This window comes from Leucopleurus acutus (assembly GCF_964270905.1).
Source record: "Leucopleurus acutus genome assembly, chromosome: 13".
In the NCBI taxonomy this organism is placed as follows: Eukaryota; Metazoa; Chordata; class Mammalia; order Artiodactyla; family Delphinidae; genus Leucopleurus; species Leucopleurus acutus.
Genome location: NC_139155.1, coordinates 16,787,887 through 16,804,399, shown reverse-complemented (window position 1 = coordinate 16,804,399; position 16,513 = coordinate 16,787,887). Strand labels below are relative to the sequence as shown.

The 16,513-nt window shown below is 46.3% G+C and overlaps 1 long non-coding RNA gene across 1 annotated transcript; it reads left to right on the top strand.

Moving 5' to 3' along the window:
• Window positions 1-2,746: 2,746 nt before the first annotated feature.
• On the top strand, window positions 2,747-10,917 carry LOC309970911. The gene is made up of 3 exons (XR_014326711.1): window positions 2,747-3,358; window positions 6,286-7,602; window positions 8,261-10,917. It is a non-coding gene; the product is annotated as an uncharacterized lncRNA (long non-coding RNA).
• The last annotated feature ends 5,596 nt before the right edge of the window (window positions 10,918-16,513 follow it).

Sequence of the window (16,513 nt, the reverse complement as noted above, 5' to 3'; positions counted from 1 at the left end):
GTGGGAATCAGCCGCATAGCGCAGGGAGATCAGCTCGGTGCTTTGTGACCACCTAGAGGGGTGGGATAGGGAGGGTGGGAGGGAGGGAGACGCAAGAGAGAAGAGATATGGGGATGTGTGTATATGTATAACTGATTCACTTTGTTATAAAGCAGAAACTAACAAACATTGTAAAGCAATTATGCTCCAAAAAAAAAAAAAGAAAGAAAGAAAGAAAGAAAGAAAGAAAGAAAAAGCAGCTCTAGAGAGATTTTGGAGATAATTGGGAAATTTGAAAATGAGCTAAATATTAGACACTATTAGGGAATTACTGTTAATTTCACTCTGATAATGGTACTCGGGTTAAGCAGAATACTCCTATTCCTTGGGGACAAGTGTTGACGTGTTTAGGCAGGAAGTATCATAATGTCTGTAGCTGGTCTGCAACTGCCTCCCGGGAGTGGGTACCACTCACTCAAATGATGGCCCTTCCCCTTTGCCCCCTGCAGTCAGGCCCCTCCCCCCAATGCCTAACGGTGTTCTGAGCCCATTTCCACCCATAAGAGCAGGACCTTTAGTGGGAGAAGGTGGCCTGTGTGTGACTACAGTGGTGAAACCAGGACTCGCTGTCAACACTCTATGTTTTCACTTGGGTCCTGGATTGGGATGTTGGTTTGAAAGTGGTTTTGATTCTCTTGATGGCCAACCTGAAGCTGTGGCCACTCAGCATCCTGCCTGTCCTCCTGTGCTTGGCCCTTTCCCTCATGGTAAATTCAACTCCTTTGGTCTCTTTTTCTTCACTACCCCAATAAATAACCAATTAGTCGATACAGCTCAAGACCTTGGTAACTTCTCTACATCCATCTTTGTTTTTCTCTATTATTAATAAAAACAAATTCATCTCCTATTTCACCAAGGTTTCAGAGCAAATGACAAGCTAGTATCTTCAGCTTTGCTACACAGAGAGGAAACTAAAGGCTCAGAAATATAAAGTGTCTTTTGCAAAGGCAACAATTTGAGCAGCAAAAGAATCTCGAACGAGACTCTTGAGATTGGATTCCACGTTCTCAAACTTCGGCCTCCCTCCTGGCAAAAGTTTGGCAGTCTTCATTGGAACTGATTCATTTTTTTTTTCGTCTCAAAAAGCCTGCCACTCAAGGAAGGAAGAGAAAACCACTGTCAGTCACCCACGGGAGGCGGAGCCTGCTTCCAGCTGCAACCAGTGGAAAGTTACCCGATTTTGTTTTTCTCTGTTTGCAAAGCCCCGTTTTGCAGCCTGTATCTGAGTACAAACATTAGGGATTTCAGACATTCTAAGCTGAACTTCAACCTTGCAGGATTCAAATCTATCTTATCTTAAAAGAATGCATCCCCTATAATTAAAAAAAAAAAAAAGTCATTTTAAAGCAGCAGAGGCAGGTGTTCTGTGATTTGCTGGAAGAAGTTTGTTAAGGATTATAAATAGGGCAAGATTTACCCTTTCTCTGAAATTCAAACTCCTTGCAAGTACCATGGCTGGGAATTTAAAGGAAATCATCTGAAAGTTAAACATTTGTCTTCACCATAGTTTTCCAAATGAAAGGGAAACTGTCTCAGCAAAAACGCATCAACTTTCAGAGACCGAGCAAAGCTGGTGAAAGCGACCCGGATGTTCATGCGGTGAGGCCTGGGTGTGGGGGGAACCTGTCCTGCTGTTTGCAAGAATATCTATATTGGGGACTTGGGACTCTGTGTCACTGAAAAGGTGAAAAACCAACAGTAGTTCTGAAAAGAAATACGGTTGCTGCAACCAGGAGAAGCAGATTTAAAAGTACAAAGCAAGTTATCCCAGGCAGGACCAGCGAGGCGTCAGGGTGACACCAGAGCCATTGAACAAAGCTGGAGCCGGGCGACCTCCACAGGACCCACGCCAATGTCTTTGTCCCACTTCAGGATGAACATTTGGACTTTCACCATATGAATCTGCCAGCCTTCACAAGGCCATGGCCAATCCCTCAGCCCTCCCGGAGCACCCTGGTCTTTTCTAGGAACAAGTTCTCAGTTTGATCTCAGGTGGTTGGAGGGAAGGGACCTGAAGCAGGACCAAAGATAGGGGCAAACTTGGGACTCATTTCTTTTTTTTTTGCGGTACGCGGGCCTCTCACTGCTGCGGCCTCTCCCGCTGCGGAGCACAGGCTCCGGACGCGCAGGCTCAGCGGCCATGGCTCACGGGCCCAGCCGCTCCGCGGCATGTGGGATCTTCCCGGACCGGGGCATGAACCTGTGTCCCCTGCATCGGCAGGCGGACTCTCAACCACTGCGCCACCAGGGAAGCCCGGGACTCATTTCTTGACATCAGTTCTTAGGGAAGAAGAAGAAACGCCAGAGCATATTTGCTTTCCCTTCCAATTCTGTGTAGGGCAAAATGGCAACATACCCACTAGTTAAGGCTGCCTCTTCTCCCCAGAGGGTCATGAGCTTCGACCAGGATAAATGCGATCTGAAGTGAGGACTGGTTCTTACTAGAGAGGATAACAAATAGCTTCTTTTCAAAGCGTAAGAAGGCAAAACAGCAAAGTGGCCTGAGGAGGAAAAGAAATGATCAGAAACATTAAAGATAATAGCAGCTGACAGACTAGTTTAGGGCCAGGGGCAGCCTCCAGTGGTGGTGGTTGTTATTGCCTTTGTATGGCTCTCTCTTTTATCTGTCTTTTTTTTTTTAACCAGAATGTAAACTCCATTTGTCTCGCTCACCATTGTGATACCAGAGCTGAACAGGTAAGGAGGGGCTTAATAAATCATTGTTGGCGTGAACAAGTAAGTAGATTGTAACTACGTCAGAAACGATTGGTTCAAGAGGAGCGTGAGATTGGCTTCCAAATATTGGTCGAGAGCTTGAAGTAGGATGAGCCAAGGATATATTTAATAGGTTCCTATGATCAGGTGACTTTTCTGGATCTAGAAATCTGAGGAGGTGACAGTGTAATAAACTGCGGTCTTCCTGTGAGGAAGGAGTTAAACGGGTTTAATCCTGGGTTTCTGAGGGAAATACTTGTGCTCAGCAGGGGCAGGGCCTCCATTTCGGCCACAGGAGGGGGACGCAGGCCTTCCAGTCCTGCTTAGTGAGCTTGACCAAAGGTGACGATGACTAAGGGCTAAGGTCGTGCCCTCCCTCCCTCCAAATCGATACTTTAATGTGACTTATCAGAAAGAGAAAGAACTGTTTACTTTAAAACCCTGGATCCCATAAAGGGAGCAGGGAAAGGCCTAAACCCCACAGAAGCTCAGGGCTGGCGCCCATGGCCACCCCCATACAGCCAGGAGAGGGGAGAACAGAAGGCGCCATCCCACTGGCAGAGAAGGGGCCCTGGGCCCGGAGAAGACATGAGGTGACTGGAAGGTAGGTGCCTCCCCACACACATTCCAGTATCTTCCAACTCCCCTGTGTGATTTAGGCTGTGCCTCTGGGGGGCTGCTGACTTTGAGAAGTGAGGGTGAGCTGCCACCCAGGTGTTTACAAACACCCTACAGCACCTAAGCAATGTGACATGTTACACACACCACAATGGAATCTGTCTGCCACGATTATTCTGCATCTTCAGAGAGCCTAAGAAAACTGGAGACTCTCCTAAAGATGCTTCTCCCCCCAAGTGGAGGGAAAGGAGACGGTGAAGGAGCGGGGAGGAGTCTAGGGCCTGGAGGTAGCATGGCCTTGGAGTGGCCGTATATGAAGCCATTTCCTGTTTTATGATGGTCTGATTAACAATAACAGCAAGGCCTTCAAACAAGATTCCACCCGTAGGATACCTGGAATTAGGAGGTTTGTTTGCCCAGAAGCCCTTCCCTTCCCCCTGTTTCAGGGCAAGCACAACCGCAGGGCTCCCTACATTTTGTTTCTCAACTTCTAAAACTCCAACATTGGAGCTCTTCCTCTGTCCAACTGGTATTGTTCCCTGGACAGCACTGGAAATAGCTGGACACCTGCATAGAAATGAAACAGGTTCCTAGGAACCCCCAGGCCTCAGCAGTTCTCTTTGAAAAGTCTATGAAGACCTCAACTTGGCTGAGAATTTGCTCAGTGATCCCCTCTCACCTCTGGTTGGCGATAACGCGCATAATGGACACATGCATAAACTTTCCTGATTTCCCCTCTAGATGGATTTCAATGAGAAAAGAAATGCTTCCTTGCTCCCTATGGAAAAGAACATTCTATTTTAAAATTTCCATGTGCTTTCAAAATGACAAGACTCAGGCATATGCAACTGACTTCTTTTGTCTTCTAGACTATAATAGTCTAAAAGAATCAAATTGACGTCTTTAACACATCTATTTGAAATGACAGGAAATGTGGATTTGGAATTTAAAAAAAAGCATCTCCGTTTATCATTTGCTTTTTAAGAATCTTTCTTAGGTGCTGAAGGGTTAGGTTTGCAGCAAAGTGACACTTCACGGTCCTCAAGGCACTCTTTTCTCAGCCCTCTGGAGTTGGCCCTAGAATGTTCCCAGACCCTGGGAAATAAAATGTGAAAGCAAAGACAGGCCGCTCGTGCCCATATCTGACCTGAGAAAGCATAGGGAGTTCTGTGATATTCCTGGTGCTTGTGAATCTCAGACATCTGACAGGGAGGTGTGATGCACGCAGAATACTTACAGGTTGGTGAATTCGCTAGAGGATTGGGCTTTGTAAAGGCTTTCTTCTCAGTGAACTCCCCCTTCCTGCCCCCTCCCCATTTATGAAAAGAAACGCCCAACTTTAAAAAGAGTAAATCCAGCCTTGCCTGTTTTTCATACCCATGAACTCAATGGGAAAACTGCAATCTGAATTGACCACAGGAGCTAGAAATGTCTAGAGATTCTGTCCGGGTTGGGAAGGTGAGGGAAGGGAGCCTGGGACACTGCACAGAAGTTTCATTTTAATAAAGAGCCATTTAGGAATGCCTGGTACTCAACCTCTCTCAGGAAGTAAGGCTCAAAGAGAGACAGTGGGAGATTTGTGTAGCTGAGATCAGAGGAGAGAAATTAAACACGATCCCCCAAGGCCTTTTCCAGCTGTGGAAAACTGCTGGCATTTGGACACATCACCCTGAATTAATTTCCAACCTCTTTGTCTTTAAGGATTAAGTTTTTCACAGGAAATAACAGGTGTAATTATTTCCCAACCAGCTTATAAACTTTTTGAGTTTTTTTTTATTAGCTAGAGCTATTTAAGTTCAGTTGTTAAATCTGAAAATATGAAAGATTGTTTTAAACCTGCAGAATGAGAAGTGACTATTTAAAGTTTTTAAACTATATCCAAGTAGATCCTGGCATTAACCACTTCCAATTTTTTTTTATTAGTGACATATTATTGGATGGCATTTGAAAAAAATGAAAACATCCTGCTTGCCCATTTAAACTGCTTTGCAGGTTGACAGAATTCAACCGCTCCTGCAGAAACCACCAAAGAAGTAAGAAAAGATGATGGCTGTTATATTTTTAAATTGTTCCCAATCCAGGAACACAATAGGCACTCAATAAATGTGTCTGATTGATGCCATAATACCATAAAATAATTGTACTGCCTAATAAAGCATTTTGCTAATAATTTGCTAGGAGATTAGCCTGTGGCCCATCTCTCAGCCCAGCGCTAACTTTTCAAACTTGTTGACAAGCAGAGTAGGAAGAGGGTAAATTCTAACCTCCCAGTTTCAGAAGAATGTTTTGCAAAAAGGAATTTTTATTAGGAAATCCACACTAAATAAAACTTCTTAAAAATGTTTACATTCTAATTATTTTTCTCATTACAAAACTATTACATTAATTATAGAATGAATAAATGCAGAGAAGCAAAAGGAAAAAACAAAGCCATAATTCCATGGTTAATAGTTGATGTTTTTGCCCTATAGGCATGTGTGCCTTTTTTCACAGAAGGGGGCTCATACTGTGGATATAGTTTTGTAAACTACTTCTTCATTCGATAACACCTCTTGAATCTCTTTCCAAGTCAATAACCACTTTTCTACAACATCACCTTAAATGACTAGGGGGGACTATAAATATACCACACTTCCCCTATAATTGGACATTTAAGTTGTTTGCAATTTTTACTGTTATAAACGATGCCTCTCTGGACAACCTTATAGGTAAACCTTTCTACAAATGGGTAGAAAAGAAAATCTTTTCTACAAATTCAAGGACCTTTTCCTTGCCATGAATATCCCGGACCAAAGAAATAGAGGTTTATTTGGAGGAGGATTTTGGTAAAGATTTACCATTAACACATTAACTACCTCCTCTCTTTTCTTCTTTCCCCTGTTTACTCTTCCTTCCCTTTTCTGTCTTTTGCAGGTTAATGAAAGCTTCAGGCTTTCAAGGCATACAAGGCCCACACGGAGAAGTGCAGGAGGGCTCAGACATTGCTATGAGCTTCTGAAGTGAAATGACCCCAGGAGCGTGACCGATGGAGAGCTCTCCAAGCGTGTCCTACCAGGACCTTTGTCACTAGTGAATGGATCACCTCCCGATGATTCTTTCCAACTGAGTTAAGAGATTTCTGGAGCCTCTCGCCATGGTCAGAACATCCCAAGAGTGACCAAGAACGGGGGCTTTCTGTTCTAGTCCCTCGGGCAAAGACAAAGCAGATGAGCCCGGCTAAGTTGTTAGGAGGCGCTGTAGGGAAGGGAAGAACCAGGGATGGTTAATCACACGAGTGTGTCCCCTGCGGCTGCACCCAGCGTGCCAGGGGTTTGCGGTAGCAAAGGGGGCCAGCCGGAACTCTAGAGCTGGTATTCGGTGTGAGTCTTGCCAGATGCCCAGGGGAAAATTCCCCCTGAAGACAGCAGGTCTAAGAGTGAGACAGGTAGCGCTTTCCTGCCACCTTGCACCCTGAAAAGGCGAGCCAGGGTCACAGACAGGAACCAAAGGAGGTCAGTCTCTTCGTAGGAAGATGAGCAATCAACACAGTGAAAAAGAAAAGAAAAAACAAAAAAAGTCTGATGTTTTACACCTAAAATGAATATGCTAGATATCTCGATAAAACCGGAGAGAAAAAAAGAGGCGGGGTCAACACTCCAACCCCGCGGAAGCTGAGTGGCTTCCGTGGTGCGCTCTCAACCGCACGGTCCAGGTTGAAGAGGGTTGTTTCACGGTCTGCGTGTGAATAAGGGACATTTTTACTGAAAAAAAAAGGCAGAAGGATTCATTTTCAAGTTAAGAATGGGCCCATTTTACGGCCGAAGCAATGCTCTGGTTAACAACTCAGTTATCTTGGGGAAAGAGTAAACTGGCCTCCATCCCTCTCCATTTCCAGCATTTTGGGGAAAAGAAAGGCTGAGATAAAGTGCTTTATTTGCTCTCATGCTCCACTGTGGGCAGGAGATCATACATCAGTCAGAAACCTTTTTTTTTTTTTTAAACAAGAAATCAAGTAAACCAGAAGGGATTTATGCACAGGAGGCTCCCTTTTGCTAGAAAAAGAGTATTATTAACAAAAAAATGGAATGGTTCCCCTCTCTCCATTTTCCTCCTGTCCTTCCCTCCTCTCATCTATCACCCGCTACTGCAGTGGGAAACCACTGCGGTGAGTAAGATGTGACATCTGAGCCCCGTTGGATGCCTCTGTATCCAACAGCTGTTACTGAGAGTGGATTACAGCTCGTCTAAATGGTAGGTTCCCATGCAAAAGAATTGTTCTTAGACTGCAGAACCGACCACAGTTACTGATGATGGGTTGGGATAGATCGTGAGGAGAGAGTCAGCGAGGATCAATGAATCCAGTCATGTTATTACGGTTTATAATGTGGGCTTCCACTAAGTATTTGTTTCCTAAAATTGATTCCCTCTGGGGATTCTTTCTCTCTTAGCCCATTTATTTATTTATTTGTTTGTTTGTTTGTTTGTTTGTTTGTTTTTGCGGTACGCGGGCCTCTCACTGCTGCGGCCTCTCCCGCTGCAGAGCACAGGCTCCGGACGCGCAGGCTCAGCGGCCATGGCTCACGGGCCCAGCCGCTCCGCGGCATGTGGGATCTTCCCGGACCGGGGCACGAACCCGTGTCCCCTGCATCGGCAGGCGGACTCCCAACCACTGTGCCACCAGGGAAGCCCCTCTTAGCCCTTTTAGAAAATTGACGCAAACAGATTTCTCCTTCATTTCTAGAGGAAGTCTTCCTTCCTGTTGCTGGGAGGACATTGTGGGTGGTAGCAGACCACAAGGCAGTGGGTCCCTTTATTAGCCTGTCTGTTCCACAGCACAGAAGTCCGACATCTTTGTTTCTTTCCATTGCTCAAGATGCTCCGACCCGTTATCCCTCTTTTCTTTGCTCAGGTCTCTCTGTGGAGCTGGCGAGGCTCTCTGGTGATGCTCAGTGGCTATGGTGGAATGTGCAGGTGAAATTAACACTTTCACGGCTACCGATTTTCCTTAACAGAGCTGTGGAGTGTGACAATGGTGTTTGTGTCCAAACCATCAAACGCCATTATCACACTAAATAGCTACTGTTAGGCCATCCTTCCGCTCACTAAATGCCTTGACATCTGTTTGGTAGGGGCAAGAAGGTTCATCTTATAGCAGTGCTCCCAGGCCTGTGTAATTACTGAGGAAATTCTGGTCCTTTTGTGCTCATAACCAATATGTCATCTGAATGTTGCCTCTCATATGCTGTTGTTAAATAATTTAGCTGATGATGACTTTTCTTGTCTTCCTGAGTCAATAAAAAGATTGCAGCGTCCCCCAGAGCGCCCAACACAATGCTAGGCATGTGGTAGTTGTTCAACCCATGCTTATGGAAAACTAAAACCGGTGTATATCTAGGTTTCGTAAAACCCATGCTTATAGGTAAAAAATTAAGTTGTGGGGGTCTTCTACTTGTCATCATAAAAAGACAACTTCTTAATAAACTTATACGTGGCCTAACTGACCTTTCAGAAATTCTAGAACATGTTTGATTTCTACTGATTTTAATCAATTACCAGGCTGATTACTGAATTTGTATACAAGGTCCTTCTTCCTTATGTTTCGATGAATTTCCATCAGGAAATTATACATGAACTGTGTGTGGGCTGTCATAGCAAATCCAAACATTTTAAACCCAATGTAGCTTCTGGGACACTTGGACCAGCCGGGTGGTCTGGTTTGAAACACATTCTTTCTCTGAGAGGTGTTTAAAGTAAGAAGTAGGTTCTGTTTATGCTGGGCTAAAACTTCTCTCCCGTGACTTGGCTAAATGAACTAGTATATGTTTAATCAAAATGAAAGGATTGGAGGGACCATCAGAGGCCAGTTCATTCAACCCTTCATTTATCAAATAAGTTGTGTGTCGAGGGGCTACCATGTGCCAGGTGCTGCCCTAGGCACTGGGGATACTTTTGCGTTAAGCATGGCTGATATCTCCAGGAATGGGCGTTCACTGGCTCACACTCTGCCTGGCACCATTCTGATTGTTCCAGTTACATTTATTAGGGAATCAAACGAGCAAAACTTTGCAAAATAATTCCAAGTCCCTTGCTGGAAAAGACCACGTGAGTGCAGTCCACATGCCTATGATACACGGTAAAGGTCCTGAGAAGCTTCCATCTGGAGAAGAAGAGGGCCATTCCTGCCTGGCCTGCGCCTCCTTCCCCTCCCATGTCCTCCCTCCTGGCATCACCCACGCTCGAGAGGAGACCCAGATGCCCCTGAAATAATTAATCCACTGACATTCCTTTCTTGTGTTTTTCTGGAGTGCATGCTAATGGAAGGAGAGTTGATAGAGGGTTCTACTGTTACACAAATCACCCCCAGGCACACTGTTTCACTTGACCCAGAAAAGGCAGGGCAGAGATGCCCGGGTCGGGGCTCCTTCCACAGACAGCAGACTAAGAGTGGTCTGGTCATGCCAACCACAGCTGAACGTGGGTCTCCTAAATCTAAGGTTCTATCCTTTACCTGGGTCCTTCCCTGGCCCGGTTATTCCACAGAACCTCACGCTTCACGACTGAGGCTGTGTAGAAACTGGGTTAATCCTACGAGTATTGGATCAATATCTTCAGGCCCCCATCTGCTTTGTCAAGGGATTCTGAGGGAAGCGTGTAGAATAGGAGAGGGATGAGTCATAGGATAATATTTCCCTGAGAGTACTCTTAATGCAGGGAAAGCCAAATACTGTGAAACTCTGTAACGGTGAAGTGAAAGAGAAGGGAAGGGAAGGAACATCTAAGCAGTAGCTTGGAATCAAGAAGGGAGTGGCCAAACTACGAGGACACGGACCAGCCAACTCAGTGACCCAGCCAACTGCTGCAGCGTCGGCTGACGCAGAGCCACAGGCTCTGAATCATTCCCAGGCTCAGCGACAACTCAAGGATGGCCTCACGCATTCCTCCTCCCTCCCACTCACCCTGAGATTTTGCTCAGATGGAGTTAAGCAGGGAGCCAAAAAAAAGGGCATTCTGTATCTTTTCTACTAGGTTGACTCACATAACAGCTTATTACGATTCCTGCCTGGGTCCGTGCTGCATTCAGGGTTAGGGACCCGTTCTTTCTGCAGATCTACATGTAAGGAACACACACTGTGAAGCCGTGTCTACCAGTCCCACCGCTCCGATCTCTGATCACAGCATCCCTCGCTAGCCCAGCCTGCATCTCTCCAACTCCCCCTGGGAGTATTACTGCTGGTTGTCTGCAATAAGCATTCCTGGGGACACTTACTGACGCCGAATGTGGTTTGCAAGATGAAAGCGTTCACTAGGAAGTGTTGTTAAAATCACATGCAATCTGGGAGGCAACAGAGAACCCAGGCAGCCACGTTAAGATGTTTTCTTCCGCTCGAGACAGGCCTTACTTTGTGACCCATGCCAGTGAGGACCTGTGAATCCTTTCACCTTAGAACAGCGTGTACCTTGAATGTGACAGTTGTCACTCAGGGCCTGTCCAGTGTTCCATCCATCCCCAAAGGAGGTTCTGTGAAACAGCATAGCGGCTTCATATGTACATGGCTAGTCTACACCTTTTTCCTGGATGCTTCTTAAATCTGTGTTTTCTTCTTTGTATACTTCCTTGAATCAGAAGACAATAGATTGTTAGAACTGGAAACCAGTTTCCTCTTTGTTCCGATGAGGAAACTGAAGCCCAAAAAGGTTGAGGAACATGCCCAAGGCTGTCCCATCAGTCTGCACCCAAGGTGGACCCAGGCCTCGCCACTTCATCCTGGTGGTGGTCTCTTGAGTGTCACCGCAAAGGGTGGGCACAAAAGGAAGTCAAACAGTGCTTGCTGGCTGAGTGACTAGATGCCCCGTAAAGTCCCCTGCCCTTTTGTTCATCTGAGAAGTGTCTCCTTCCGGTTTCAAGGGGACACTCCCTAATTCGGTATTCTAGACTTCGGTGGATGGGTCCGTGATTACATGCTCTCCTTTCCCTGCGTCATCCACCATCCACTGGACAGATGTGGGTTGTGTGATGACTTTGTGTCTGGTATTGTCCTGGGCTCTGGGGACACAAAGGAGGAGACCAGGTCCCTTCCCCAAGTTGCTCTCAGTCCAGGAGTTGGATAGTCACCTAATCAAAGACATTGAAGCCTCGGGGTAGTAGATGGCATCATAGAGCCATAGTCAGGGTGCCCACAGACTTTAATTATGCCCTTTATTTCTTTTCAGATGAAGAAACACTGAATCTTTGAGTAATTTTTTTATTACTGTTGGGAAAATAATCGCTCTCGTTTATTTTGATGATTCAGTTGCCAACAGGTTGTAGATAGAGGGCGCTCTGTTGAATTTGGGGGCAAAGCTGTAACGGGAAGATCTCGTAGCTTTTACTGTGCCACTTGCTGGCTTCATGAGCAGCGTGGGATCTGTGGAGGGGCCTTAGGAGGAGTTAGGGGCTGGATTAGAATGCTTTTCAGGTATGTGCGTGAAGAATTTTTCTTTCTCACAGGCGCTAGGGAAGCTGTGAACTGGTTCTTTCACAGTGCAGGATGGGTTCACGTCACAGCACCCCGTCATTAGGCCATTTCCTCCCTTCCTGCCTCTTTCCCTATCATGAAAAGCCAACCCCAGAGCCACCAGTTGGATGCCTTACTGCCCCTCTGTTTCCCCTCCCTTGGTGCAGCTCAAGGAAGCTGTTGGGTGCAAAGCCATGGCAGGAGCCCCCAGGGCCTGTGGGGAGGTAGACGGAGTCCCCAGGGCCTGTGGGGACATCAACTTTCTTTAATATTCAAGCTTCCTTCCAAGCTTTCCGAAGGAAAAGGAAGGGTTTCAAGCCACATACAAGTTCACCAAAATGTAGTTGGCTAACGAAGATTCATTCCAAAGGGTCTGGTCATAAGATAACCTGATTTAGAAAGCAGGCCACCATATGTGTTCCACAGAAATGGTTTACGTGATGCAAATTTATCACGTACTGAGAATATTTAAACACTGTGCATAGGATACACCAAGATGAGGAAGACATTCATTCAACCGACATTCAACCATGTGTTCCTACTATGTGTCAGGTGTTAAGCTACTCACTGAGAATTCAAAAATAAGATATTCTCCCCAGAGTACAGTGTATAGAATATGCAGTCTAGTGAGGATGCAGGCAAATGAATAAGAGAAGAGCTGAGCTGCAGATTCTTTGAAGTAGATACCGGATAACACGGGGGCGGGAAGGAAGAAACGCCATCTGTGGTGTGACAGAAAGGCATGAATAAGAATAAGAGACAGCACGCTGGGCCTTCAGGCAGCCACCCAATTAAAGAGAAATTCAGTCGTGACCTTGGCAAGTGAAGAGTAGATGTTTTCACCTCGATAGAGGTTGAGTTACCTTCGAGTTTCCAAAGCATTCCCCAGCAATTCCCTCCAGAGAGCAATGGAACTACGAACCTGGAGTGTATCTGGTGGGGAGTTCCCCTCTCAAAAATACAGCCGAGTGTCTTTAACCGTTCTGAGATAATTTAGAAGTTTGAGTTTATTTGAAAAATAAGTGTATAAAAAAATAACAGCCACACAGCTACAGAGAAAAGATCACCTTTTAAGCAAAAGAAGCACATCGTGCTATCTGGCAGGTGACTGGGGGAGAGGCGGGTTGTGTTGAGTGCGCACGTGTGCTTGTGTGAGTGTGTGTAGTGCATGTGTATGTGAAGAATTTTAATCTCTCCAAAAAGCCAGGTAAAATGCCTTTTACATCTTATTCAACTGGGACTTTTTCTTTCTTTCTGGAACCAGGGAAAAGCCAGTGCTATGATCTCAACTAAAGTGCTCAAGTGAGCATCCGCCTGTGCCCAGGGCTCTCAGCCCGGGGCCCCTCTCTTCTTGGGATACTGCCCCCTAGAGGTAGGATGTGCCCCTGCATATCACAACTGCAGTGGTTTGAAAGGATTTCAAGGGCATTATCTGAGTATTCCAAATTCATTCATTAAGAGCTTCCACCGACAGCAGAATCTAGCTTTAATTTTGATAAAGTAAGTTTTCAAAGGCCTGAGGGGGAGGGGGAGAGGAGTGGAATAACTTGTTCTGTTGAGTGTCTGTTGACCCATTAAATATGCCAGACAAGAACCAGTCTTGCTCCACCTGGAGAAAGTCTCTTCCTTTTCACTTTTCTGGCACATTTAGCCCAGTCGAGACCTAATTAAAGTCCTTCTCATTTCTTAAGGCTGCCCGTCTTCCGGGCAGCACGTCCTGTCTGGTTTCCCACGTGGCTCTCGATAGTGGCTGGATACAAAGAAGCGAGACCTTCTCGTCCACCCTTTGGATGTGTGGCTATGGTGTTTACGGTCCCTCTCCCTGCACCCTAACAACCCGTACCTGAGACTTTTCTGGTCCCTCCTATGTCTCTGCATGAGCTCAGGCTCTCAGATGGGATCCTTTGCTCAGCAATTACAGTGAGTGATGTGCTGGGCTGCATAAGGCATGGAAAGGGCCCTGTATTCATCCCCAAGAAAGTGGCTACACATCACAACCCCAAAATGTAGGTAGTGTGTTAGGAAATTTTGATTGCAATAAGCAGTTTTTTCTTAGATCATCTCAAGTGACTCATTCTTACAAATTTCACATCTTACAAATCCTTGCATATTTCTCAAGTACCTACTTTGTGCAAGGCACTGAGCTGGGGAAGGTTTTTTCGGAAGGGGCCTCATGGCAGGAAGGAGACGGGAATCACACGGGAGCCCCCAAACAGTCATAAGGCAAGGCCTTGTGTTGAGTGGACAGTCAGGATTCATGAGTACGCCGGAGTCTGGGATGTCTGGCCGCTCCCCAGACTGTAGAAATAGATCAAGTCTCAACCGTGATGGTGATTCATCTGCTCCATCTTTCTGCTCTTCCTGCTGCCTTATCTGCCTCCATCCTTGCCTACAGCCCCTGCTCACCTGGAACTACTGCTGACTCATGCTCTACGAACACTGGGCTCTCATGGCCCTGCTACTTCATGGCCTCTGCTTGTCTGCCTCCTTGGGGTGTCTTTGCAGTTTCCTCATGTGCTATCAAGTGACTTCTCCCTCCCTGTGTCTCCAGTTTGAATCCCTGAGCCAGAGAACTGGTTATATTACCATTGGGGCAGCCTTCACTCCAAGCCAGGACATAGGCTGCTGGTCAACCTTTGGGGCAGAAAAAACAAAGGGCGTGTATGAGAAAGTCTAACGCAGAGAGCAATATGTAACCTTCGCTCTGAGTAGGAGCTATCCATTCTCCAGGTGAAAAGGCAGGGGAAGAATTCTCAGGATAAAGGGACAGCATGTGTCAAGTCTTCAAGTGGGTGGAGTCTGGAACAGCCACAGAACCCAGACCCAGCTAGTATGGCAGGAACATGGTGACCTGCAGGGGATGAGGCTAGAGAGGTGGGCAGGGGCTGGCATCAGGATGGAGGGGAAACATAGGAGGAGGGAAAGCATGAGTAGCCATGACTTTCACTGATGGGTCCTCAAGACCAGGGGTTGACAACTTACAGCCTGTGGGTCAAATCCAGACTGCCACCTGTTTTTGTGTGAACTAAGCATGGTTTTTGTATTTTTAAATTATTGGGGGGAAAATCAAAAGAAGATTATTTCATGACATGTGAGATATATATGAAATTCAAATTTCAGTGTCCATAAACAAAGTTTTCTTGGAATTCATCAACCATCCCCATTTGCCCACACTATCTCAGCTGAGCACTGACACTCTTAGATCCTGGAAAACCCCTATGTCCCAGGCAAGTTGGGATGGCTGGTCACCTGGAACACAGCCAGTTTCATTCATGTACATACTGTGGAAGGCTGCTTTCAAGCTCCAGAGGCAGAGTGGAGTAGTTATGACAGAGGCCATACGGTCCACAAAGCCTAAAATATTTACTATCTGGCCATTTACAGAAAAAGTTTGCTGACCCCACCTCAAGATCAAGGAAGAGTGGATAATTTACCTGATAAAACAGGAGAATATGACTGATTGTTACTCCCATGAGAGTGCCGACCATGCCTATTCACTTTCTCCACTGGGGGCCGATTCATTTTAGAAAAGCTAAATTAGATCCTGTTACTTCCCTGTTCAAGATCCTTCAGTGGCTTCTCATCACACTGGGAACAAAACCCAAGGATCCCATACCTCCCTCTCAGACAGACCTCGTCTCCTACTGCCCCTCCCCTTGCTCATCCTTGCCACGCCCGTCAGCGTGCTGATCCTCAAACATGCCAAGTGTGCTCCTGCCCCAGGACCTTTGCACTTGCTGTTCCCTCTATCCAGAAACTTTCTCCCAGACATATGCATACTTCACTCCTTCAGGTTATTCTTGTATATATTCAAAGTTGTCCTTTCAGTGAAACCTTCCCCCTCATTGTAGCACTCTTCACCTGACATCACTTGTTTATTTTCTGTGTCCACACCGTGTCCACACTGTGTCAGGCACGTGAGGATAGGGACCCTGCTATATCCCCAGCTCACACATGGTGGGTTTGTGATAAATATTTGTTGGATACATAAATGATTGGTAAAGCCAAGAATTGCATGCATGTCTCCAGGGACATGTCCCCATTTATTGGACCATATAATTGCTAATCAATATTTCATTTTGACCAACATCGTCCTGTTACAATTATGCGGCTGCCTGTCTCTGTCATCCACTGGCCTCTTTTCCTGACAAACACCTTGCCTTTAATCATCTGAACACCTGCTCTGTGGATATCTCATGCCAGATGCCAGCCTGAGATGTTGCCATTTCTCTTGCCCTAAGGATGGATGCATTAAATCCCAGGTCCAGGGATGGAATCAGGGTTATCCTTCAACCTCCTGAAACTGACAATGACATTTTACACATAGATGCACTTTTCTAGGGTGAGGGTCCAGAACTGTCATCCAATGCTCGCGAGGGTCCCCGACCCCCAGGAGGCTGAGGGGCTCTGATTTTAAGCAACAACAGTCCATCTGCCTAAATATACGCCAAGCTCTCTAGTCTGTGTTTCAGGCCCTCCTGTGGGGGCACCTCTGCTCTCCGATATCTTGTGATCGATGCCTGTGTTCTTAGTCCTCAGCTGGTTCCACTGGGATGTTCTCTTTGCATCTCCGAAGGATCTGCCTTCTGCCACGTTCTGAAACCGTGTGAAGAACCAGCCGGCTCCGCCGAGGCTCTTGGGCCCCCCCTAGTGGCTGCTCCACGGAG